Consider the following 27232-nt stretch of genomic DNA (forward strand, 5'->3'; position numbering starts at 1 on the left):
TGCATTACAGAAAAGTAAGACTGATGACATTCTAACTACGTAAATCAGTACACATAATAGTGGCTTAGAGGCATCTCTTTAATGCGAGTTTCCCTACGGATAAAATTATCTTGTAACAAATTATAAATGTAGACGTTGGAAGGAGCATTAAGCGTCCACTCAGCTGCCAGTTTTCTAGGGAAACATGAAATATGTGGGTGGAAGTAATGAGTAAATGTCTAAGAAACCATGACTGGCACACAGAATCAATTATATTTATTTCGTGGGACAACAAATGAGCTTGACCAGTCATATAAAAATTGAATAAATGGATTCGACGAAATCTAGAAATGGAAGCTAATGAAGAAGCAATCAGAAAGACAGCAGAAAATGATTTTGGCTGAATTTAAAATAGAATTGGATTAGAGAAAAAATGACTTAACACACTGTACTTTTCACCGGATACTTTAACCAAAGACCAGGTTACAAGAATATAAGTTATTTATACTTTAACTCCATTTATCTCCTAGACCAGTCAGTGACTTGGAGGCCTTTGTTTGGGAAGACAGACTCAAGTAATGTTTAATTTTTAAACATGTCTCAGGTTTGGCATTCTGATGTTTAGTTGTTCAAATCACTGAGTACTATACTTTTTTTTTTGGCTCTCTATGTAGATGGGCACTGTATCCTGCTGTTGTGACAAAAATTGCTTTTTGTCCCTTAATGCTACCTGGACATCACAAATTAGAATTAGGGACTTAAGAGTCAGAGCACTTGTATTTCGGATGACTTATCATCCCTTTGATATTGGGCATCTTGTTTTACCTCTGATGCTCAATTTCCTCATCCTTAAGATGGGACTAATATCTGTATCATCAGCTTGTTGTTAGAATTAAATTGTTGATGCCATGATTGGAACATAACTGGTTTTATAACTGGTGGCTGTCTCTTGTGGTAGCACTGGTGGTTGTAGCAATCGTTTCTTATTTTTTTCTTTGTGATTTGTTTGTTCTCGCTGTTGAAATCCTTATGCCATAATTACTGATGTACTTGGATTTATGTTTTTTAAACCTTTTTTTTTTAATACATGAAATTTATTGTCACATTGGTTTCCATACAATACCCAGTGCTCATCCCAAAAGATGCCCTCCTCAATGCCCATCACCATCAACGCTCAGTTTGCTCTCAGTTTTCAAGAGTCTTTGGGAGAGAGCTTCGGCTCTCTCCCACTCTAACCTCATTTTTTTTTCCTTACCCTCCCCCATGGGTTTCTGTCAAAGTTAATGGCAGCCTTTTAAAAAAAGTTTTTAATATTTACTTATTTTTGAGAGAGAATGGGACAACGTGAGCAGGGGAGGGGCAGAGAAGGTGAGCAGGGGAGGGGCAGAGAAGGTGAGCAGGGGAGGGGCAGAGAGAGAGAGGGAGACACAGAACCCAAAGCAGGCTCCAGGCTCCCAGCTGTCAGTACAGAGCCTGATGCGGGGCTCAAACCCACCAACCACGAGATCATGATCTGAGCCGAAGTTGGACGCTTAACCAACTAAGCCCCCCAGGTGCCCCGGATTTATGTTTGAAAATTCAAGTTGACTGTTAGTGAGTCCGTGTCACATTTATTAAGTGTCTGTATATCAGGCAATATTTTAGGCAGTGGAGTTGAAGCACCAGGATGGTCAATCATCGTGGCCTACGGAGTAACATAGGATATACACAACAGAAACACACAAACGTATAATAAGTGAAATGTAATGTGGGAAAAACAGGGGGATTGGAGATAATACAACTGTTTTTTTTTTTTAATTGAAATATAGTTAACACAGTGTTACATTAGTTGCAGATGTACAGTAGGATTTACCAGTTCTATACTCATTACAGTGCTCGTTACAATAAGTGTACTCTTAATCCCCTTTATTTTACCCATCCCTTCACCCACCCTCCCTCTGACTGAACTGCTGCATAGAGTGATCAGGGAAGACCCCCCTGTTAGGGAATTTTAAATCCAACAAGTATGAATTTACTTGATATAATTACAAGAGATACTATATTATTAGAATTGGTTTAGAAAATGTTGGTATAATAGTGCATTTTAGTTCTTGAATTTCAGATAACAAACAGACGTTTTAACAGAAGAACAAATCACTTTGAACTTCATTAGAGTGGATCTATTTCAGTTTGCATTCACTGATTTTAAACTTTAATCCTCTAATCGTTTTGTACTAAGGTTGGAATTTATTTACTAGAATTAGATAATTAGATTATCAGGATTGAAATAGATTAGTTATCTAAAGTATGATTAAAGCATTCACTCCTTTAATTAGTGCTGGGAGGATGGTGACTTTTCCTAGGAGGGTTCTGAATAATTTGGTGGGTGGTTAACATTGTAGGAAGTTCAAGCTGACCAGTCATCTACTTTTGCTCTGGAAGTAGAGACACATTAACTCTCACATACAGACTTTGTCATACCAGCGTATTTAGGTTAATGAGTACCAAAAAAGCTTCTCTGAGGAAAAACCATGAAAATTTATGGATGGGTTGTTCCAGAGAACATGGGGGTATTTGTCAGGTAAACTTTCATAAATTTAGCCTTGGACTTTGCTTTGAGATTCTTTTTGTGGGTAAGCATTAAGTGTGTGTGTGTGTGTGTGTGTGTGTATGTGTGTGTGTGTGTATATACATATATATGTATGTATATATGTATGTATATGTGTATAAAAAAAGTATATGAAAATGCTTTAGAAATGTTAACCCTCAAACAAGCACTAAACTAGCCAAGCTTGTTTCTTAGAATAGGGGGGAAAAAAAACCCAACAAATTCATAGTAATGCTGACTTTTTCAGTTAGAAAAGATTATTAAACTTTTATTCAGTAAGTAGCCTAGTTAGAGGCTGAAAGTGTCAGATCACAGTTTTCCAACTTCTAGGGTGTAGATGGATAGGTGATCCACATGTGCCCTGTACAGTCTGGAAGCCAGGTGTGCTGGGGGCTTCTGAGGAAGATTTCTCTTCCTTATAAAAAGATCCAGAGCAGAAAACCACTTTCTTTCCTGTTATTTGACATGGTGGTGAGAGGGTGTGGGATCCTTGGCACATGACCCCTTAGAGCTGATGCTCTGGCTATGTACAATCCTGCCTCCAGACTCCCATTGTGTGATGGGGTGCATATTCTTATTTAAGTTACTTGAAGTTGGGATTTTGCTTTGCGGCTGTGCACGTGTTGCTGGACTGTCCTGATAGCCTTTTGCCTGCATAGGATCTCTATCTCTAATTAACTCCAGAAATTACTCCCCTCATCAAGTATACTCAGCGTACATGAGGATGGGTACTACAAGGCCAGATGGACATTCCTTGGTAAATGGCTTGTCTTGGGTGTTCAGTAGTCAGAGTATTTAAAAAAACTTTCTGAATGAATGAATACAGTCTTGGCTTTTATTTGATTACTGGGTGGATGGTAAGACTATTCTGTAGTAAGTGGTAAGGACCTTGAAGTTAGGATGAGACATGATAGTCCAAATGGAAGAGAATCCGTCGTTCCCCAAAAATGTAAGAAGAAAATTCTGGAACAGGACAGAGGAGCTCTTAAGCACAATTGCATAAGAATTTCCCCTATTTTCTAAATGAAAGGCAACTATAATTTAATAAAAGTGCACCTTGTAAATGTATTATTCAGTCTTGCTTATCCTGACTCTGAGTGTTGTTCTCATTCTTGATTGTGGTTTAATTATTAACCCTTTTCTTCCCTTAAAATTTTTAAAGCACCCCTGCAGATGAACAGGACTCCTGTGCTTTGAGAGGACGGACCAAGCTAAGGAGATAAATTCTTTAAAAAAATTTTTTTTTAAAATATTTGTTTATTTTTGATAGAACACAACAGGGGGAGGAGAAGAGAGAAAGGGAGACACAGAATCTAAAGCAGGCTCCAGGCTCTGAGCTGTCAGCACAGAGCCCAACACGGGGCTCGAACCCACAGACCATGAGATCATGACCTGAGCCGAGGTCGGCTGCCCAACCGACTGAGCCACCCAGGCACCCTTCAGTAGATATAGTCTAATAGACTTGCTGCCTTGGTTTTGGTGTATCATACCCTGTATCTGTGATTCCCGGGTTGATGTCGGTGTTTATCTTCTTGTGGGTGCTTGAGTTGTATTCAGGGCGAACTGGCTCTGGGTGTATGATGTCCGGGTTATGTACAAGTCTGTTGACAGGATTAACAGGAAGCCATGGATTACTTGACAAACACTTTTAAAAATGTGTTAAACAGGATACTTGTGGAGAGTAGGATTTAGAGCTATAAGATACTTCTTCTCCCCTCCTGCCCCCACCCCCCATCACAAAGGGATTGTAAGCATAAAAAATTCACCCTACTTTTCCCATCTGTTGAGAAGAATCTTCCATTTGCTCTTTTGCTTCTAGGCTTTTTCAGGGCAATCAATGACCATAGAAAGCTGGAGGAATCCTGGAAGTCAAAACCTACATCCCAGGAAGTGAAAGCAAAGCCCTGGAAGCAGGGGTTGGGGGGTGGGGGGGATGGGGTGTCTCAGAGGGTGCAAGAGGGAGGGGAAAAGTGAAATGTAACGCATTAGCATTTGCTTGTCCGTACTTTTTGGAATTGACTCCCCCCCCCCCCCCAACTTACTTTTGGATACAAGATGAGACTGTCCTGATAGTTGACTTCTGTATGAATTATGAGTGGACTGCTGTCAGCATGTAGTGGTCTTGTCTTTTGGATGTACCATTAGGTGTGGATAAAAGGCTCTTAAAATTTCTCTTCGAGATTCTAAGCTTCTCATTCCTTCAAAATACATTAGCTTTTTTTTTTTTTTATTACTTTCCCCCCTGAGAGAGAGCGCTTCTTAATTAGAGCATCCAACGTTTATTTCCCATTTATATTCAGTTTTTTTCCTTTTGACACCCCTCTCCCCCCTCCCAGAAAGAAGCAGAATTCTGCCTTGCTGTGCCCAGATATCCGGTAGCTTCCTTGGACTTTGTTAACTGTTCTCTTCCCTAGTCATTCAAGACTGCAGACAGCTGAGGCATGTATTGGAAAAGATTGACTTGGTGTTGCATTTTACTCCTCGAACCCCTAAGTATTTCTGTAGTTCTTGCTTAGACTTCTTTAGTAAGAAATAAACACCAAATATTACAGAACATAACTTTAAAAGGCACAGAGAAGACTCACAGGTTTGTGAAACAAGGTAATAAAATGAATCTAAATTGAGTTTGTAGGTGTAGAGTTATAAGGTCTCATGTGTGTGTCTGTGTGTGTGTAGTGTCTAAAGATAATTTGAAAGGTGTTATCATGATACCACTTGTTCTAGCCCAGCAGAGCATGATGTTCAAGTATGGAGAACATGGTTTTGTCCAATGTTGTCCATCTACACGTATCTTGATCAGAAAAGATTTTTTTTTTGAAAAAATACTAATAATGTTCTGATTTGTGTTATCTACATAGGTAGAAAAGCTAGAGTTCATTTATTCTTAGCTTTGATTTGTTAATGCCCCCGTTGATAATGTTTTCATGACTTTCGGAGTCTTTTTTGGGTCCATTTTCTTTTTTTTTTATTTTTTATTTTATTTATTTTTTTAATATGAAATTTATTGTCAGATTGGTTTCCATACAACACCCAGTGCTCATCCCAACAGGTGCCCTCCTCAATGGGGTCCATTTTCATATATCTTGGAAAACATTGTCAGATACAGATAAATCAGGTTATTTTTGTTTCCTCTCACTTTTCATCATTTTTACTTAAAAGGTTTATATTTTAGCTGCTGGAAACTTCGATGAACCAGACAGTTTTATACATTCTTGCTGGTTACAGTTAACATGGATTACTTTTTGGCTTCCATTTCAGGTTAGGGAATTGATCAAAGCACACTTGTAACATAAAAGCTTACTAAAAATTTGTGGCTGGTACTCGGTATTAGACACTTACCTATTTATCAACAATGCTCTTGCTTACGATATTTTGCTTGTTTGTCTCCAGGTCTTGTCTGCTGAGTTGGGGAAAATATTAGAGCCCCAGGGCAATGAAGCAATTTCTTGTTAGAAGTATTTCTTAATAATCTAACTGGCACTTTAATTTCCATTTCTGCCTATATAGGACAGGTTTTATTTATGTACAATTAAAATGATCTTCCAACAGCTCAAATTCATCCAGCTTCATTATGAGTTGTTTCTGGGCGGCACCGGTGGCATTTAATGTTCTCTATTACTGCAGTGTGTTCTTGCTTAGGCAGGAGATGATAATGAAGAAACCAGTCAGCTTTTTTCTTTCTTTCTTTCTTTTCTTTTTCTTTTTTTTTTTTTTAAGAAATTAGGTTTAAGTTAGCATTGTGGATTTTCGATCTTTTAAACACCTTAAAGATACCTTTTCTTATAGCCATTTTTAAATTTTTTTTTTTTCAACGTTTATTTATTTTTGGGACAGAGAGAGACAGAGCATGAACGGAGGAGGGGCAGAGAGAGAGGGAGACACAGAATCGGAAACAGGCTCCAGGCTCTGAGCCATCAGCCCAGAGCCCGACGCGGGGCTCGAACTCACGGACCGCGAGATCGTGACCTGGCTGAAGTCGGACGCTTAACCGACTGCGCCACCCAGGCGCCCCGTTATAGCCATTTTTAAAAAGACTCACCAGAAATACTTATTTACTGGTCAAATGTAGAGTTTTGGTCACTGATGCTTATACCATTGGTGGCATTGGAGATCATCTGCGGCTGTCTTTATCTTTCTCATTGAGTTGGGTCTTGGTCTGAGATATTTTGATCTGCTCATAATTTTTAGCTTTTATGAATGTAATTAAACTTCTCATGACTGATAACTGCAAAAGTAGTAAAAAAAAAAAACACCTTTGAAAGTGCTAGAAAAAAGAGGAATGTGATTTGATGGAGATGGAAATAATGAGCAAATAGCCCTATGGAACCTTTTAAAAGAAGAAACTGTTCTGAAGGAATATGAGAAAATGAAAATGCTACCTATCTACAGTTGCCTTTCAGCGAGTGAAGGGGAAAGGTAACTGATGAATTGAGGGCAAAGAGAGTGGTCAGGAACAATAGCCCTCAGCCTTGATATTCATTAGAATCCTCTGGAGAACTTAAAAAAAATAGGTGTCTGAACCCTACCATTTAACAAGTCAGAATTCCTGCAGGTGGTACCAAGGCACCAGTATTTAGAAAATCTGTCTTGGTGATTGTACTGTACAATCAGAGATGAAAACTAGCCCAGAGATGGGCTCTACAGGATGAGCCTCATCAGTAGATGTCTGCTAGTGTAACATTAATTCAACAAAAGACTAAGAGTTGATGGAATTTAAAGGCAAAGCATAGAGGCTGTTAATTAATAAAGGTCCTTGGGGTTCAAGGCTAGCTCGAATGTACATAAGGTCAAATTGGTGTTCAAGTAGCATACTGTAGCTACTAAGAAATCCTGATACTTGGCCACTTAACATTTCCCTCTGATGATTTTATCTATTATAACAGATGGAAGAACCTGGTCTGTTTTGGGAAAAGATGCCTAATAGGACAGTATTAGTAAGGAGAAAAGGAGTATGCCTGCTTTAAAACCTTTAGTAGACTGACTTATCTTCCCAGTTGGCGGTAAACTTAAAACCCTTTTAATTTAGTTTGGACTTAAGAGACAGCCTTTCAGTTCTTAATTTCTAAACAGAATAAATTCTATACATACTTAAAAAAATACTTCATAGGTTAATTGGATGCACAAAAAGCATTAATTATTAATTTTATGCTTCCTTGATTTATTACCATTTCCTAACTGGTGTAATACAATGGTTTCCCCCCACTTCGAAGAAAATACGGTTGGTATATCTTCTGATATGTATCACATATCAATGTAATACAAAACTATTTCAAATCCTTTTAAAATCCGAAAGCCTTCACGCATAGATGAAGTAAACTGGGAACTCTATCCTTGGGTCATTAACATGTGAAAAAATACTTAAAAAGTAAATTTAGACAACCTTAGGCTTTGACTGCTTCTTGTATGTTAATACTGTTATACAAGATTTTTTTTTTTTTTTTTTGGTAGATTTTTTGTTCCTTGGGAAAGCTGTTCTATTACACTGTTGGTGAGTTAAGTCATTATCTGACATGGTTTTTGTAAAGAATGGTTTTGTTATACTCCTTGATTAGACATTTTTGTAGTTGAGTTTATTTATATCAGGTCTGGAATATGTCTTAGGACATCTCTACGTTTTTAAAATGAGTAAGGCCTATGGAGTGACATCCCCAAGATTTGCAGCTAGAACGAGAAACCAGGATTTTTTTTTCAACTTTTTATTATAAATAGTTATAGAAAACAGCAAAACCAAATATGCAGCTTAACGAATTTTCATAAGGGAAACACCAGGTTGACAAATGGAACTTGCCAGCCACTTGAGAAAGCCCTGCATCTACCCTGTCCATCTCAAACCTCTCCCCCCAACCTCTTTTTTTGAACTACTGACTGATTGACTTTTATAGGGGTCACTTCCTTCTCATCTTATTTCTCCATCTTCTATCGATGGACACTTAGGCTGCTTCCATAATTTGGCTATTGTACACAATGCTGCGATAAACGTAGGAGTGCATGTATCCTTTTGGATTAGTGTTTGTGTATTTTTTTGGGTAAACATCCAGTAGTACGATTAATGGATCGTAGGATAGTTCCATTTTTAACTTTTTGTGGAAACTTTATACTATTTTCCAGAGTGGCTGTAGCAGTTTGCATTCCCATCAGCAGTACATAAGGGTTCCTATTTCTCCACATCATTTCCAACATCCTCTCCTGTTTCTTGTGTTTTTGATGTTAGCCGTTCTGACAGGTGTGAGGTGTGAGGTGATCTCTCCTTGTAGTGTTGATTTGCATTTCCCTGATGATGAGCATCTTCTCTTGTGTCTGCTGGCCATCTGTATGTCTTTGGAAAAATGTCTCTTCGTGCCTTCTGCCCATTAATTGGATTATTTGTGTTTTTGGGTGTTGGGTGTTTTAAGTTCTTCATGTATTTTGGAATTACCCTTTACCAGAGAGGCCATTTGCAAATATCTTGTCTCATTCTGTAGGTTGTCTTTTAGTTTTGTTGTTTTCTTTGCAATGCAGAAGCTCTTTATTTTGATGTAGTCTCAACAGTTTATTTTTGCTTTTGTTTTCCTTTCCCTGGGGGACATATCTAGGAGAAAGTTGCTGCGTCCATTGCCAGAGAAATTACTGCCTGTGCTCTGTTCTAGGATTTTTACAGTTTCAGGTCTCATATTTAGGCCCTTTTAATATATTTTGAATTTATCTTTGTGTGTGGTATAAGCCCGTGGTCCAGTTTCATTCTCTTGCATGTCGCTGTCCAGTTTTCCCAACATGGTTTGTTGAAGAGTCTTTTTCCCATTGCGTATTCTTTTTGGAACACACTTGTAAAGAGTCCTTTCCTCTCAAATACTGATTACTTCATGATCTAGGAAATTTAGGATAAATGCTTTATTCTTTTTCCTTTGCCAGTTTTCACTATACTGAATTGGTTTCCTATCACCCTCTGAAGGTAACCAATTACAAAAAATTTTTTTAAGTGTTTGTTTAATTTGGAGGGAGAGCACAAGTTGGAAGAGGCAGAGAAAGGGTGACAGATAATCTGAAGCAGGTTCTGTGCTGAGAGCACAGAGCCCAATGCGGGGCTCGAACCCATGAACCGTGAGGGCATGACCTGAACCAAAATCAGACCTATAACTGAGTCACCCAGGTGTTCCTGAAAGTAACCAGTTTTTGATATTAAGATATTATTACTTGGGCACCTGGGTGGTTCAGTTGGTTAAGCATCTGACTCCTGATTTTGGGTCAGGTCGTGAGCTCATGGTTTGCGAAATTAAGCCCCACATGAGGATCTGTGCTGACAATGAGCTTGCTTGATATTCTCTCTCTCCCTCTCTCTATGCTCCTTTCCTGCTCACACATGCATGTGTGTGTGGGTGCGCACACATGAGCTCTCTCTCTCTCAAAATAAACTTAAAAAAAGTTATCCTATGTCATTAGGATAACTTATGCATCGTAATTACCACTCTTAGTGAAGCTCAGATTGTCCTGTCTTTGACCAGCAGGCCCTTGCCCGGGTGCTCCTAGTCATTTTGGCATGACCCTAGGAATTTTGGATTGTTTCATTCCTATCTGGCAAGGTCTGACAAACCAGGTTCCTTTCTCACTGTGCCTGGAATCAATCATTTCCTTCAGGGGGAAGTGGTATTTCAAGAACAGTCTGGGTGTCACGGATGCTTATTGCTAATAGGTTAATTGTTGTTTCCAGGACTTTTCAGTGGAGATCTAGCAAAAGAAAAACAAAGCTGTGTGTATATATTCAAAAAAGCTTTCTTTTGCGTATGCTGTGTCCGACTGTTGCTCTTGTACTATATCTGCATTAAACATATGTAGACTTATGTAGACATTACATTTTACATTTCTTTCTAGTTCCCATTTAGCCTTTCCTTCTATGAATAACTATTTAGCCCCCATTTCATCTTTATTTGCAAGTAACTGTATTTTAATGCTCACCATCAGTCCTTAAGTTGATATTTCTCTAGACATTTGTCTGAAGTTTGTTTTGTAATAGATTCCTTCAAAGGGCTCCTGGGAACAGTATTTCCTGAGTATTGCATATTGATAACTGTATATGCCTTTTATTGCTTAGTCAGTTATATTTGGCAATAAAATCTTTGGCTCACATGGTTTTTTTCCCTTAGGATCTTAAACATACCATTTTCTTCTGGCATAAAGCATGACAGTATTGATGTCCAAAGTTCTGTGGATAACTAAGTATTATCCCTTACAGGTTACTGGCTCTTTTGTTTAAAATGTTTATTTTGAGAGATAGAGAGCGCGTGCGTGCGAGAGCTTGAGCACACACAGGGGAGGGGCAGAGGGAGAGAGAGAATCCCAAGCAGGATTTGCACTCAGCACAGGATCCCACTACTGTGAGATCATGACCTGAGCCAATATTAAGGGTTGAATGCTTAACACGCTGAGCCACTCCGGCACCCTGTTTTCATCTAGATGTCTGAGTTGGGATTATCTGATATGTAATATACCTTCATTATGTGCTTTTTTTCCCTCACTTAAATTTCATGAAACTGTTCTATTGTCCTGCCTTGGTTTCTTCTTCAGGGATCCTGTTATCTGTATATTAGACTTGTATATCTTCATTATGCCACTTTGTCCCAAATCCTTTTTATCTTATTTTTGTTGTTCTTATTCTCTGTAGTGTAGTCCCCTCCCCCTCCCCCTCTTCTTCTTCTTTTTCTTTTTAAGTTTTATTTATTTTAGTAATGTCTATACCCAACATGGGGCTCGAACTCACAACCCTGAGATCAAGAATTGTATGCTCTTCTCCTGTTTCCGATTCTGTGTCTCCCTCTCTCTCTGCCCCTCCCCCGTTCATGCTCTGTCTCTCTCTGTCCCAAAAATAAATAAACGTTGAAAAAAAAAAATTAAAAAAAAAAAAAAAAGAATTGTATGCTCTTCTGATTGAGCCATCCAGGCACCACTGTAGTCTTCACTTCTAAGTGAAGACTTCACTTCACTGTTTTTAAAATTTATTTTAGTTTCTACCCCCTGCTCCGAGTTCTCATACCTCATTTCTGAGTTTTTGGAATTCTGTTTTAATTTTTTTCCCACTAGGTCTTCTGTATTCTCTCAGTGTCTCTTAACTCATATTGAAATTGTAAGTTACCTTGCCACGTTTTATGGTTTTGTTTTTGTGGTGACTGTTCATCTTCTGTATGAATGTTCTCTGTTTTAATTTCATCCTCAGCACTTTCTCCACAGCGCGGGTGCTGTCCTGCAGTTCATGGGACACAGACTGCTCCTGTCTCTTTAGATTTTTTTTTTTCTTTTTTTTGCCACTTGCGCTCACTCGCAATTGGAGTGGGCTGTACTCCACGCAGTTTTAGCTGCTGTTCGCAGATTAACCTACTGAGTTTTCTAATGACCACCAGTGGGCTCTTCTGGGGTGGTCGTGTTTTCATGTTCGTCAGCCACCTTCTTGCCTCCTCTGTTTGTTCACACACACACACACACACACACACACACACACACACACACTGACAACGTGTAGGTTTTGAGGTTGTTAGTGGTTTGTTTCCAACCACTTGTATTTTGAGGATCACAGAGATAAGTTGTTGCTCAGAATTGTTAGGTTTTTGGTTTTGCCCTTTAGTCGTTTTTTCTGTGGGAATCCAGTGAGTTTCAAAACCTCCACTGCTGCTGCCATCTGCCCAAATCCTCCAGTCTTCTCATTGTGAGTTTCATATTCTTGGTCTGATGCCAATTTATTGTCTTGGGCTAAAAAAGCAATTCAGGATTACCAGCATTCTTCCTCTTGCCTGTCCTAGCCCCCTTGCTTTTCGGGGTAGAAAATCATGACTGATTAAGGAATGACGTTTCTCTATGTAACCTTAACTCCTAGCTCTGGGTTTTGCTGTTTATGCAACCTGTAAACTTTCATCAAACCTCTTAATGGTCCATGACCTACAAATAGATTTAAATAAAACACTAGTTTTAGTTTTAATTTCTATATTATGTTTATGTGGTGCTATCATCTTCTCCTATAATTTCCATAAGTTATGCAGAATGCATCCTTTTTTATATCCCATGGATAGTTGGAAAATTCAGACTGCCCTTCAGTACTTTACCCCACCCCTGGAAAAATAGGTCTCATCTGCTTGTGTGTGTCTATAAATTAGTGAGTGTGTTAAAGCTATCACAGCATGAAATCACTTCAAGCACTGTGAAAGACTATCTTAAAGAATTTAAATTGATTGCAGATGTTAGTGCAATTAAGCAGGCCTGATGAGCTCAGAATCCTGTTTCTCAGATTTGAATATGAATGCATTTAAAAAAATTACAGTGATGTACTCCATGTAAATGGAGTTCATAGGCATCTGAGAGTTTATTTCACCTTGTATTATAAAATGGTTCAGCAACGTGAAAAGTGCTGTGTGACCCCTTTTGCAGATACGTGCACTATTTGGAAAATGTATCACTAATGAAAATGTATCACTCTTCTTAAGAATATAGTTCCGTGCTGTCCTTAACTGACCAGAATTGACTTTGAATCATTATTTCCTTCATTATTTCATTTGTCTACCAATTTGTTTGTCCACCTGTTGTGCCTATTAATTTATTTAAAAACTATTCTATAGAGAGAACTATAGTATCTCTGCCCCATTTTTAAGAAAAAAGTTTAACAAGCCAAAAGCCTGGGACCTTTTTTCCCCTTGAAGTCAGACTTTTTGACTGCTAGACCTCTACCTCCCTGTAGTGGCTTTGGCTTTAAACCGCTGACATGTAAAAGAAATGTTCTGTTTTAAAATACAACCTACTAGGGACATCTGGGTAGTTCAGTCAGTTAAGCGTCCGACTTCGCCTCGGGTCATGATCTGATGGTTTGTGGGTTCAAGCCCTACGTCAAGCCCTGTGCTGACAGCAAGGAGCCTAGAGCCTGCTTTGGATTCTGTGTCTCCCTTTCTCTCTGCCCCTCCCTTGCTTACATGCTGGCATGCGCACGCTCTCTCTCTCTCTCTCTCAAAAATATTAGAAAATTAAAAAAAAAAAATACAACCTACTGGGTTGCAAATTAGAAAGTGAATTCTGAAATAAGACTGTAACAAGATCAAGTAGAGTGTACAGTATGTTCATTTTCAGTTTATTTCAAATTGATCCGTGCACATTAAGTAATTAAACCCATCAATTTCTGTAACACCTTGTAAAATGTTATGGACATCAGGACTTTATTATATATACAGTAGTAAAATAAATTACAAAAATGATGAGTCACTGTATTTAGATACTGTTTTTAAATACTAAGAAAATTACTAAAATGTTGAAGTATAGTAATAATTTGAAATAGGAACAAAGACTGCATTATATCTTTTCCAGGAGGTATGAATTATTAAATTTGTGTTGAACAATATTTTATGAAAGCCTATTTTACTCATCATGGCAGGCCATGTTTTTCTGAGTTCAGAATCCAGCTTTGTTACTTTTAGCTGTGTGATTTGAAAAAACTCATTATCCCTAAGACTTGGCTTACTTAATAATAAAGTTTAGGAGTGTTAATGTTGGAACATATAGGATGGGAAGTAGGGCAGTGATTACATAAGTTCAAGCCATCAGAGGTTAAAGTGTGAAATGACACTGGGCAAATGTATGCTACAGCTGAAGCATTCTTAAATTGGCTTCATCATGGGATAAAGTTGAATAAATTATTAAAACTAGGCATCATAAAAATTATTTTTGGTGCTACCTAAAAAATAAACCAACATATTCACATGCCAATCTTTGGATATACAGCCAAGTCATTTTCTTTGAATAGAAATTGCTCCTACTTTGATTTTTTCCGATGCACGAGACATACCTGTGAAGTGTCATCTGTGAGCATTCGTGTGATTTAATTTAACCAAGAATTTATACTTGTATCGCAGTCTAAGTTCAAACTTAGGTTTGTATGATTTCTTGAGAGTATGATCTTGTCAGTTACTTGGCCCATACCTAATTGGAAAACAAGGTTTTTTAAAACACCCATCCTAATCTTTTCTAAGCATTGAAGTCATTTATCACAGAAACAACTTATCCTTCATTCTTACGTATGATTATGTTAACAGGAACAGATATTATTATAGCTCATAAACTGTTGGGGATACAAAAAATCAACTCTTTGTAGTCACAGAATTCAATTCATGGGAGTAACTATGTTACTATGTGTAGTTACAGTATGCTTTGGGCATCTGTCAATATAACTTACAGAATAATTGAAAGCTTGATCTTGGATGCCTATATCCAGCACCTTAAGGAAGTCCCACGGTGGATTTTTTTTCTCTTCTCGTTCTCTCTCCAATGGGGTCATAAAAATATAATTTTCCATAATTTAAATTTTTCCCGTACTTAATTATTCTACCCTCTGTTAGAAATAGTTGTCTCAGTTAAATGGATTCAAGGAAAAGCAGGAACGTATTGACACATGCACCTGAAAAGCTATTGGCTTTAGATGGGCCTAGATATAGGTTTGGTTTCAAACAGACCTAGATCTAGGTTCTCAAATGACCTAGGGACTCAGTCTTTCTATGTTGGCTGCATTTTACTGTGTCTTGGCAGGTTCTTTCCATGGTATATCTAAATGGCTAGCAGAAGTTTCTGGTTTAACTCCTGTATTTTAGGTCAGTAGTCACCAAAAAGTCTTGATCACTTAACCCATTAATTTTTTAAAAAAATTATCATATACTAATAAATATTGGCTTATTATAAACATGTCTACTAGTAATTCATATTTGTCATAGTCATTTTATATATAAACTAATGTGTTAACATGTTAATCTCAAATGGGTGATGTGAATTGAAACTATTAAGATAGAAATGATTTCATTTGAGAATTTTGCCTCCTTCACAAATGTTTGGTTCCCTTTTGTTATGAACACATTTTAGCTATGCCACTATGGTGATAGACACTGGTAAGTTGCCTTTTTCCTCAGATATTTTTCCACAATCTACAAATTACTTTCTGACTTGCTATTTTCATGAACTATAAAATTTTCTGGGTTTGGTACCTATTTTAAGATAAAACAAATGCTCAAGTTCAAATTTTTTATCTGTTTTCTCCAAAATATTGTCTCCTGCCCCTTAATTTTAAAGGTCTTAGTTTTAAATTGCCCATTCTATTTTTAAAAAATTCTTCTTAATGTTTGTTTATTTTTGACAGAGACAGACAGAGACAGAGCACGAGTGGGGGAGGAGCAGAGAGAGAGGGAGACACTGAATCTGAAACAGGCTTCAGGCTCTGAGCTGTCAGCACAGAGCCTGATGTGGGGCTTGAACCCACAAACCATGAGATCATGACCTGAGCCGAAGTCGGACGCTCAACCGACTGAGCCACCCCGGCTTCCCAACTGCCCATTCTATTTTTAATAACTGACCCAATCCTATCCATTCAGCAGTGTTCTGGGAGCATGCATAAACCTGCAGTAGCCACTGCAGTTCTCTGAAGTTCAAGGTGACTTCCTTCTTGCCTAGGTCAACCCTTTCTTATTTGTTGCTTCTATCTATTTCTCTGTTTTACTGCAAACTAGCTCTCAGCCTCTGTGTAGCCACATTTAAAGACTTGTTTGAATTTGCTGTTTTGACCTCCGCATTACCACTCTTTCTGCCTACTGGGTTACTATTTGAGGGCCCTGAGTAAGAAATGATGTGCCCTTTCTCTGCCTTTCTATGTTATATTGGAGAAAAATGGCATTGAGGTCATGTGTCACATGGACAAGATAGGTCGCTTTAAGATAGTCTTATCTTTGTGAATTTGTGATTGTCCACATATGATGGATCTTGAAGGCTCATAAACTTGGTCAACATTCCAAGACTTAATACGCATTTTGTGAATAGGTATACGATCTAAGCTAATAGAGACTGTATAAAAATCCAAATGCCACTTTAATAACATAATGAGAAATATCATTAAGGAGGAAATTGTTTTTAACTAGTCTATATAAGAAGCTAAATGATGGAGAATTGTTTATTTGGTATTGGATGATATGCCATGAGCATAACAGTGTGTGTACCCGCAGCGTTATATGCTTTTCTTACCTTAACTGTTCTCATACTTCATATAATTATCCACTGAATTAATGTGATAGACGAGAAGCTCCATGAAGGTGGGGAATACCTGATGGGGTACAAACTAGATATTTGTGTTAATGGGCCTGGTACTCCCCTTCCTGGAAAGTCTTAATAGAACTCTCTGCAGAACTTTGAGTCTCTGGACGTGTCTGCTGGTAGCCATGCAGACTACTTCCTCTAGAGTACCCTGAAATTGCTTTTTATGGTAACTAAATTCATTTTATCTTGAGGTCATGCTTGATCTTGGTGCACATGTGTAATATCTTGAGACGTTTTAATAGGCTCATATTATGTGATAAATTTGGATTTTTCTGAATTTCATTATCTGAAGTTAATTGTAACCTCAGATTTGTGGGTGTCTTAGAGTTGGCAGAATACCTCTCCCCGTAGGTTCATTTCTTTTAGAGTGGAATGTGACAAGAACTGGTGTTTTCCTTTTATTTTCTCACTAAATATTTCACTTTCATAGCTCATGATCTTTATACATTTCCCCCTTGTGTTTTTGAGAGTTTTCTTAGGACATAAAGAGTGTTTCAGTAACTAAAGTGATTAGAAATTCTAAGATCAACTTGTTTAGTAATCAAGTAACATTGCAAGTATCCTTCATTTATTCAGATGTTCAAATTTAAAATTATTAAAATCAAAGATACAACTTAAAAAGATAGAGTATCACTTAATGAGATGGTCTACAACCAATATGGAAGAATTTCTTACTATCTTATTGCTTTGTTCTTCACTGAAAAAAAGTAGATGATTTCTAAATCCTTCTTACATTAAAAGTTCTGGAGAAGGAATACTTTTCTTTTAAGATATGATCAGAATTCAAATGCCATCTTAATGCACACTAAATAAAAAATGAATAAATGAATGGAATGGCTTTAAGTAATTACTTTTGTATAATGCTTATTTAAAATTAATAACAAAATGTAAGTTAAGAATATGACTAACGGGAATACACTAAAAGGTATTTAAAACAGCAATATTAAGTTTTTGCTTATTTCAGAAAGGATGCGTTGTTGAAGAAAACTTGGAAAATATAAGATGTAAAGAAGGAAATAAAAAAATCCTACCAACCCAAGGAATCAGCTAAAATATTAAGGTGGTTTTGATTTCGAAACAACCTACAAAGCCATTAAAATGGTAAAACTAAGTTTTCTATAGCAGAAATGTTAAATGCGACTTTTCCTGATGTCAGAGTTTGGTTAAGTCCAGAGGCTGAAGACAGCAGGTGCCAGACCAGTGTGGGCCCCAGAGGAGATTGTGAGAATGATCCTGATACTGTTAACTTGTCATTTGCCTCTAGGCTATATAAGAATAGGTTCACAAGTATTTTTTTTTTTTTTTTTAATGGAAGATTGATAGAGAGGCTTTCTTTGGAGAGAGTGGTGTCAGAGTGCTATGGTGTATCTTCAACTTATGATGAGGGAATAAATCTAAATGAGTGGCCCTTTGAGAAACCTTTCAGAGGTTGACTGTGTCCCTTTCAATCTGGGGACATGTGGTTGGAAAGTGACTCTATCTGCAAATGGTAGACTCTAAAGGCAAGAGGCTGTATGAGTTGTTCTGGTGGCAAAGCAAGAAGAAAGGCCTATTGTTGGAACAAGTTAGACTTGCACCAAAACATTGACTGGATATGGACCTCTCAGAGGTAGCTGGGTTTCAGTTATCTTCAGAATTTTATATAAGGAGACCACCTACAATGACCCCAACAGAGTCTATGGAAGGTAGATGTAGAAGTCTCAGCAAGTGAGTCTCTGAGTAACCCACATATGCAAATGCTGCCCTCTGGGATGCTTATCAGCCATAACCAGAGGACACTGGCACTGGAGTACAGCTGTGATATCTGATGACAATAGTTTTCTGCACTTTACCTCTTTGCTCTCCACTCCCTTCAGCCCTGAAGGTGTTGGGGAAAACCTGATGAGTAGGGATAATGGAACTGAAAAACTCGTTGGGAAAATAGGGAAGATTCACAGCTTTGTTCACTATATTTCCTAGTGTGAGTGACAGTCACACTGAGGAAGAAGAGGAACTTTAAAGTTTTTGATACTATACTTGTCTTGTAAGAAAAAAGAACTCACTGTTCCTTACTATGCTGGATAAGTGTTGTGAAATGTAGAATATTCTAAGGTAAAATAATCTGGAGGTGAATGTTTTTAAGTAAGTTAAATTCTAGAAGGTGTGAAGAACAAGATTGACTGTGTTTGTTAATATAACTAAAAACTTCTGTGTGGGTGATGGGGAGAGAAAGGAGTAAATATAAAGTTGGAAGAAATTAAAAAAAAAACTAGAATAAAATATTTGCTGTGTATCACTGTGTAAAGAATACCTACAAATCATTAGGAAAAAGATGAATAACCCAATAGGAAAAATTTTACTTAATGTGAATAAGCAATTTACCCAAGAAGAAACCTAAATGGTGAGCAGCCATTTGAAAAGATGTTCAATCTCAATATGTAAATTAAAATAGGTATGGAAAGCATTTTTCACCTGTCAAAAATGAAAAACTATATTGCTGACAGTAGTGTTTGGTGAGGGAGTAGAAATATATAGCAATGCAGCCTTATTGGAGTATGATTTGGCAGTCTCTATTTAAATAAAAAACTTGTATACCTTAGTTATCAAACAGCCCCACTCCTTTGAATAGCAATAACTTGATTTAAAAACAATTTGTTTTTAACATTTATTTATTGAGAGACAGCGACAGAGCATGAGCATGGAAGGGGCAGAGAAAGGGAGGGACACAGAATCCAAAGCAGGCTCCAGGCTCTGAGCCGTCAGCACAGAGACTGATGTGGGGCTTGAACTCACAAACGGTGAGATCGTGACCTGAGCCGAAGTCGGATGCTTAACCTACTGAGCCACCCAAGTGCCCCAAATAACAATAACTTGAAAGTATAAACATGTACGTATGAAGTGGGTCCTTGCAGCACTGTGTAAAATGTCTAGAAACTTAACCAAAATCTCCATCACTGGAGAAGTGATGAGTTTATAGCACATTCATGGAGTGGTGGATAATCCAGCCATTAAAATGAGTGAGTTAGATAGGAGTTAGAAAGTTAGCTGATAAGAAAAAAACTATAGAAATCTATGGATCATTCAAGAAATTTGTGTTTTTTTTTTTTAACTTAAAAAAAAAAAAACAGTTTATTTAGTTTGAGAGAGTGCAAGAGGGGCAGAGAGCGAGGGAAAAAGCCAATCCCAAGCAGGCACTGCACTGTCAGTGCAAAGCCCGATGTAGGGCTCAAACCCATTGTTCTTATCATGACTTGAGCTGAAACTAAGAGTCAGATGCTTAACCGAATGAGCCATCCAGATGCCCCCAACCAATCTGTGTTTAAAGAATTTGTGAGTATATACGAGTATATGTGAATGGGTAAGAGTGTTCTCTACCCCTTGAAAAAACAAAACAAAACAAACTCTTGATAGATTCTCCCTGAACTTACAAAAGCATTCACAGTGTCATCTTAGGCTATGGTTGGAGAAACTGAGGCAAGGACTGATTTCCTTGTATACTTAAAAAGGACTACTGGGATTATGGCTGACTTTTAGTTTTTGGTGTTTTTGTGTATTTCTTAGGATAAAAAGTTGTTTTTGGACAGAAAATGGAGAGGATGCTATGAGGTAAAGAGCTAGGGGAAGAGGAAGGGCAACCATTTACCATATTATGTCCTACTTCGGGATGTGGTGAGATGTGAACAATGAACTTCAGTGCCTGCCCCTTGATGTTTAGGCTACAGTAATCCATTCTGTGCATAAGAAATTTGGGGACGCTATTGTGAAGAAGACAATGTATTTAGCACTTCAAGGAGCTCACAGTTGAGGAGAGACAAGATGTGTAACAGGTGAGAAGAATACACTGGGATCTGTGGGCCCTAAGTGTTGGTCAAGTGCTGGATTATTGCCCACAGCACTGTGCTAAGAATGTATTATACTCTGTCTTGGGTAGTTAACGGGGTGGGTGAGGAGACCCTGGACTCTGCTCTGTCTCCAAGCTGGAAACCTGAGCAGTGCGACAGACTGTTCCCTCAATAGCTTCCTTCCTTCATCCAGGTCTTCAACCTTGGTCCCAGAAATTGTCTGTGTAGAGTCATACATACTTTCTTAGCAGAAATCAAGTCTGATGTTGTTCCTAACAGAATACCGTTTGGGTCTTGTTTACTAAGTCATTTTTCCATGGTGCAGATGGCCTGATAACATGGACCACATTTCAATTACAAAAATAAAAACAAATCAGCAGAGCTAATGGTATGCTGTTTGCAAGGGTTTTAAATGTAACTTGGAATAGCACACGGATTCATTTTATATTCTTGTAGTAAATTGGCACTCATTTAATAATCACTTTTATTTGCAGAACTTAAGTTTTGGAAACATCTGGATAAATCCTAAATAAATTAAATGTTGAGTTTGTGATCATTGCCAAATGGTGTTTATTAAGCATTTTACCTATGTGTGACAATCCTGGATGCTGTAAATATCACAGTAAATGAAAAATAGAGGTGACCTGGAGACTTGATTCATCAAAGAGGTATATTATTACATTGAAATACATGGAAAGTATTTATATTTGAAGTACTTCATGTGATTTTCTGCATCTTAGAAATTATTACCTAAAGTGATTTTTTTCCTAGTCTTAAAAATTAGAGGAGTGCATCTGATAACATCCAAGTTACTTTCCATTGTTGACATTTCTTTGATTCTTGCCTTTACAGGAAATGTCACTCAAGTAAAAACCCTGTTTTCAAAGCTATTTAGTTGAAAACTTGATGCCTTTATCTGAGTGTTTTCACTGAGTAATGAATGTTTTCATGAAGTAATATATAATCGTTGTGGAAAAAACATACAAACCAAAAAGAAGAAAACGAAAACCATAATTTCTTTGCCAGAGATAATGGTTGTTAACATTTTTGGTTACTTTTCTTTGAATTCTGCAAAAGGAAGCTGAGAATCTCAGCCTTCAGGTGGTTGTGGAGAGTAAATGAAATTCTACGTGTTGTTACTGCATGTGTGGTGTCTGTCACACGTTAGGTAAAGCATTTGGCAGGATGTGCTAATGACAGGTGTATTTTCTAGTGAGTTTTTATAATATTTTTTTTTTCAACATTTATTTATTTTTGGGACAGAGAGAGACAGAGCATGAACGGGGGAGGGGCAGAGAGAGAGGGAGACACAGAATCGGAAACAGGCTCCAGGCTCTGAGCCATCAGCCCAGAGCCTGACGCGGGGCTTGAACTCACGGACCGCGAGATCGTGACCTGGCTGAAGTCGGACGCTTAACCGACTGCGCCACCCAGGCGCCCCTCTAGTGAGTTTTAAAGTGTCAGTCTTACTTTTCTTTAATAGTGTCCTGATTACGTTCTAACTCCTTTTCAAGGGAGAATTTAATGTTGGTGTATGTAAAAGTGAAGTCTGATAGAACATGTAGCTGTAGAGAACACCAGGGTGTATAGATTTTTCTCTGAAATTTGTGAAATTGGTCCTGGCATGCCAGAGGTTAGTTCTCATGTTAAATGGTGTACAGACATAGTTGAAAACTTACCAATAAGTTAGCAAGAAGAGATAATGGTGGAGACATGGTGAAAGCCTCCGTTGAGTGGGTAGAAGAGAAGACTAAAACGAGAGGATTTTCCGAAGCTGCAATAGCTGTATCTGTATCTTTAGATAGGATGTAGAGTGGTAGAGAAGAATAATCAGATGGGGTAGTCTAGGGAGAGGAGGGCCCAGGTGGGAAGATACAACAGACTTGGGCTTCAGGGAGATTGGCAGATGGGCACTGAGATGAGGCCTTAGAGATGAGGAGTTCACAGATGGTCATTTGTAAGAGAAACAGTGTGTGTGTGTGTTGGGGGTGGGTGGGTGGGGGGAGGTAATCACATCTGCAAGGGCTTAGGAAGTGGATGTAGTGAGGAAGGGGGATAGTGAAAATATACCATGCTTGTCATTTTACTTGGTGATAGAAAACTAGTAGTCTGATGGGAAGCAGAACCAAGGGAGGTGAGTGTGGGTCTGGATTGAAAGGTTTGTGGAAAAAGAATCATTGTGGTGAAAAGAGGGAAAGAGGTGCTGGGGTTAGACTGAGGCTTTAGTGTTAGTCTTAAAAACAGGGAAGCACACAGTTGTGCTGTGTGGGAGATTGCGTTGTGCTGTGTGAGATAAGAATACTGATCTTCATAGAAGAGGAAAATGGAGTCAATACTGCCTAGTTTGACTATTTTTAGGGAAGTAAGGGGCAAAGTCCTGTGTTAAGAGTAGGGTATGGACAGGGATAGAGTTTGGTAAAGAGCTAATGGGGGGGGGGAACACCTGGGTGGCTCAGTGGGTTAAACGTCTGACTCTTGATTTTAGCTCAGGTCATGATCTCACGGTTGTGAGGTTGTGAGATCCAGCCCCGGGTCGGGCTTTGTGCTGGGCATGGAGCCTGCTTAAGATTCTCTCTCTCCTTCTCCCTCTGTCCCTCCTTTGTGCTCACTCTCTCTCTCTCTAAAAAAAGGCGGGGGGAAGGTAAGGAGTTTTGAACAGGTATTAAACGGATGCACCATCAGTAAAAATATCTGAAAGCTACCTTAAGGGCCATTTGGGAAGATATAAACAAATACTAAGGCAGAATAATGGCTTCCAAATTCTATTTAGTGAAAGAACCTTTTTAATAAAAATGTAGTTTTACATGCCTCCCACCCCTCCATGAAATCACAGATAGAAGCACTCATGGGTTTCAGTGGCCAGAGTTAATCCTTGAATTGACCATTCAATGGTCAATTCAAGGCTGAGGCTCGTTTGTGGAAGCCTGGAGCCCCAAGGGATACTGTCCTGATAGGAGACAAATAGAATGCACAGAAAAGGAAGACGACCTAGATAAATTCGAGCCTTGATAATCTTTTTCCCTTTGACTATGAATAGTCCAGAACAATCCTGATTGGGCAAATAACACCAATTCAAGTGACCCTAAGGTTGAGGCTAGGCTCAGGAGCAGGTGCCAGGAGATCAAGTAAGAAGCTAGAACACATGCCTAGGAATTTGTCCAAAGGAGGAAGCAGCGTGTGGATTTGAAAGGGTTCATGTTAAGCAAATGGTTCCTCAAGTCTGGGAATCAAAAGAGAAGCTGAGACAAAGCTATGTAGCATATGAGGTTAGTATTGCATGGTTGATTTTCATCCTATTTTCACACATCCATCGGGCCACTGCAGATAGATAATTGAGTGTGGAGACAGGTGTGTGCGTTCTTGGGGGGAATGAGGTCTGGGGACTCCAGGGCAATACTGCTTCTGGAATTGTGTATGACTGTTGTGGGGAGGAGTGTGCTGGGAAGCTTTCTCCAGATCCCACTCCATGAGTTCTGCAAACACACCAGATGATTCAGTGACTCTGCTGCTGCCTTCAAGTGTGGCTTCTAAAGCTCAAGGAATGAATCACAGTAGCCTGACTACTGAGTAAATGGGTAAATCAAATGTGAGCTTTATAAAAACTTCCTACCTGAAGCTCTCCAGAGAGGTTCCACGGATTTGTGTTTGTCCCAGATTGACAGAACTTTTTTTATGCAGCCTTCTTCAGCTCACCTGTATGGTGAGCCTGCACGTCTGATTTCTTCTTTCCTTAAGCATGAGATGATCTCAGTTCAGACTATTTGGGGCAGCAAAATGTTGATATAAATTCTCTCTTATGTAGTTTCTAAGTGGTAATTATGTAGTCCCGTTGTTTTTCTCTTCTTCTAAATATTAAGAAGAAAGGTAGAATTCTACAGCAATAAAGCCATTAGGGATCTGGGTTTTAAAATGAGAACAAACATGTAAAATTCTAAGTACTTTCTAAAATTGTTAGCCATCATATCCATAGCTTTTGAGTTGAGTATCTGGAAGTAAAGCTTATCTCACTTCTGGTATAAAAAGATAGAAAATTTTAAAGGATAAAAATTGTGTGAAATTGTGTGTTAAGAAAATGACACATTTGTCAAATGGAAACTCTAAGTGTATTATTACCCTAGTTCTTAGGAGTAATTTAAATAATACTGTCAATTATACATAAATTTCAAAAGCTTTAGCTATTGTGCATTAAGAAATAATTAGATTTCATTTTCCTTAAACTATGTAGTGATATTTTCTTTGTAAAAACATGTGGGGCCTTAGAAACACTGACATGGATGGTGAGAATGGGAAAAAAAAATTATATAGTACTGATTTTGCCGGTACATGTATAAAACCCACGGTGCATCACATTTAGCAGTTCATTTGGGAGAGTACATCACAATGTTAGTCAAATCTGTGCAGGTTCAGTGATAGAAGCACAACTTGAAGTAATTTGAGCAAAAAAGGCAACTTACTGACTCTTGTACCTGGAAGAGAAGGGATGACCAGAATGAGGGTCTGACGTCAGGACTTTGTCTTCCTTCTCTTCCCCTCGGAACATTGCTGCCTGCGGACCTGACTATAGCACAGCTTTCTCCAAGAAATGGAAACCTTGGAACTGCAAAGACAACAAAGGCATAATTCACTGTTAAAGCTAAAACCATTTGTTTAACAAGCTTAGCATTGGCAAAAGGCCAATAATCTGGTAGACACATATGTTTACATATCAAGCATTTATGAATTGTCTAGAAAAAAGAAAAACAAATCAATAGACAAATGGGCTAAGGGTCTAAAACGACCATTCAAGAAGAAGAAATCTAAATAAATACAAAGATCTATAGTTGTGGATCTTCAAACTAAAGTGACTTTAGACCCATCGCATATTTTACTCTTCTAGTGAGAATGTGGGGAAAAGTAGCTTCTACGTGGCTGGTGGAACTGTACTATGATACAGCATTTTTGGAAAGCTATCTGAAATGTCTGTGAGAAATAAAAAATATACATGCGCTTTGACCCAGGGCTTCCACTTCTGGGAATCTATGAAATAAAAATAAAAGCACCAATAGATGAGGACCTCACACAAAGATGTGTTTTCTTTAGTAGTATTCACTATGTTAAAAACCTGGAAACAAAAGGGAATGGATATAGAAATAACCCATAGCATTGAGTATTCTGCCAATATTAAAATAATGAATTAGAATAATACTCGATAACTGGAGAAACTTCTATGAGGTGTAAACCAGAAAAGATGCAGAGAATTACATAAGGTGATACCATTAAAAAAAAAAAACAAAAGAACAGGGGGGCCTGGGTGGCTCAGTCGGTTGAGCATCCGACTTCAGCTCAGGTCACTATCTTGCGGTCCGTGAGTTTGAGCCCCGCGTCGGGCTCTGGGCTGATGGTTCAGAGCCTGGAGCCTGCTTCCGATTCTGTGTCTCCCTCTCTCTCTGCCCCTTCCCCGTTCATGCTCTGTCTCTCTCTGTCTCAAAAATAAATAAACGTTAAAAAAAAATTAAAACAAAACCCCAACTTTCTGACTATATAATTGTGTGTGTGTGTGTGTGTGTGTGTATGTACACGTGTGTATGATGTGTGCCTGGATTAAAATATGAAAGGATATATACCAGACAATTTATATGAACTACTTTAGAATGGGAATGGGGATATAGTAGCTAGGTGAAAGAAAAAGTTCTTTTATGGATTTATGAAAAAATTACATGTATTTATATAAATTATATATATCACATTTAAATATTTATGTATATGGGGCGCCTGGGTGGCGCAGTCGGTTAAGCGTCCGACTTCAGCCAGGTCACGATCTCGCGGTCCGTGAGTTCGAGCCCCGCGTCAGGCTCTGGGCTGATGGCTCAGAGCCTGGAGCCTGTTTCCGATTCTGTGTCTCCCTCTCTCTCTGCCCCTCCCCCGTTCATGCTCTGTCTCTCTCTGTCCCAAAAATAAATAAACGTTGAAAAAAAAATTTTTAAATATTTATGTATATACACACATGAATAAAGAAATTAAGAGTTTCAAAACTTAAGAAAACCATATCAAAATGGCAATAAAGATTTAGCTACACTAAAAAAAAAATTACTGTTAAGGGGTTATAGGATGCCATATTTTAAATTTTGCTCAAACTAAAGTAGTTGAGAAACATGGGAAACTTAACGTTTGGGCATAAGTTGAAGATGGCAAATATTTACTGTGAAGGAAATAAACTTGAGGTAATACCTTAATCACTTTTGTATTTCATCCTCCTAACAAGAGGTCTGCTATCTATATATCTGGTATTTAATAAATGTTGAATAAAGAGGTGTATAATGCCTATTAATCAGAGTGTATGTGTGTGTATAAAATCAGGTCGTATATATTGCATTTAATAAATACTGGTTGAGTAACTGTATTAGAAGATGTAAATTGAAAGTAAAATGGACTTTTAGAATACCAATTACATACAGGTAATAAGCATATAACTCTTTAGGAAAGACCTTAAATTCATTGACACTTGAAACATTTAAGTTAACTTGGCACTTAGTATTGAGATGGAGATCAGATGGGTGGCTGAGCAATTGGAAACGAGTACAAGCCGTTGCCCACTGAAGGTGAGAGACATTTGTCTTAGATTTTTAAGTAGTTAGAAATACATACAGCCTTGTGCCATTCTAATTTACACAAGAACTAGAATTTCACCCTAGCACGGGGGTTGTGTGACGGTCAACAAGCCCCCGTCCCCACCTGGTGTGTAGCTCACAAAAGTTACTGAAGGAGTGATTTATAGCCACAGCTTGTGCCGTCC

At 38.2% G+C, this 27232-nt stretch overlaps 1 protein-coding gene across 1 annotated transcript in view; it reads left to right on the forward strand.

Annotated features, from left to right (window-relative positions):
* Positions 1 to 27232, forward strand: part of DIAPH3 (diaphanous related formin 3) — a 508696-nt gene that overhangs the window by 68255 nt on the left and 413209 nt on the right. The gene's annotated exons all lie outside the window — the stretch shown is intronic.

Source organism: Herpailurus yagouaroundi, unplaced genomic scaffold (assembly GCF_014898765.1).
Source record: "Herpailurus yagouaroundi ecotype Mexico unplaced genomic scaffold, PumYag 164, whole genome shotgun sequence".
NCBI classification, from domain to species: Eukaryota; Metazoa; Chordata; class Mammalia; order Carnivora; family Felidae; genus Herpailurus; species Herpailurus yagouaroundi.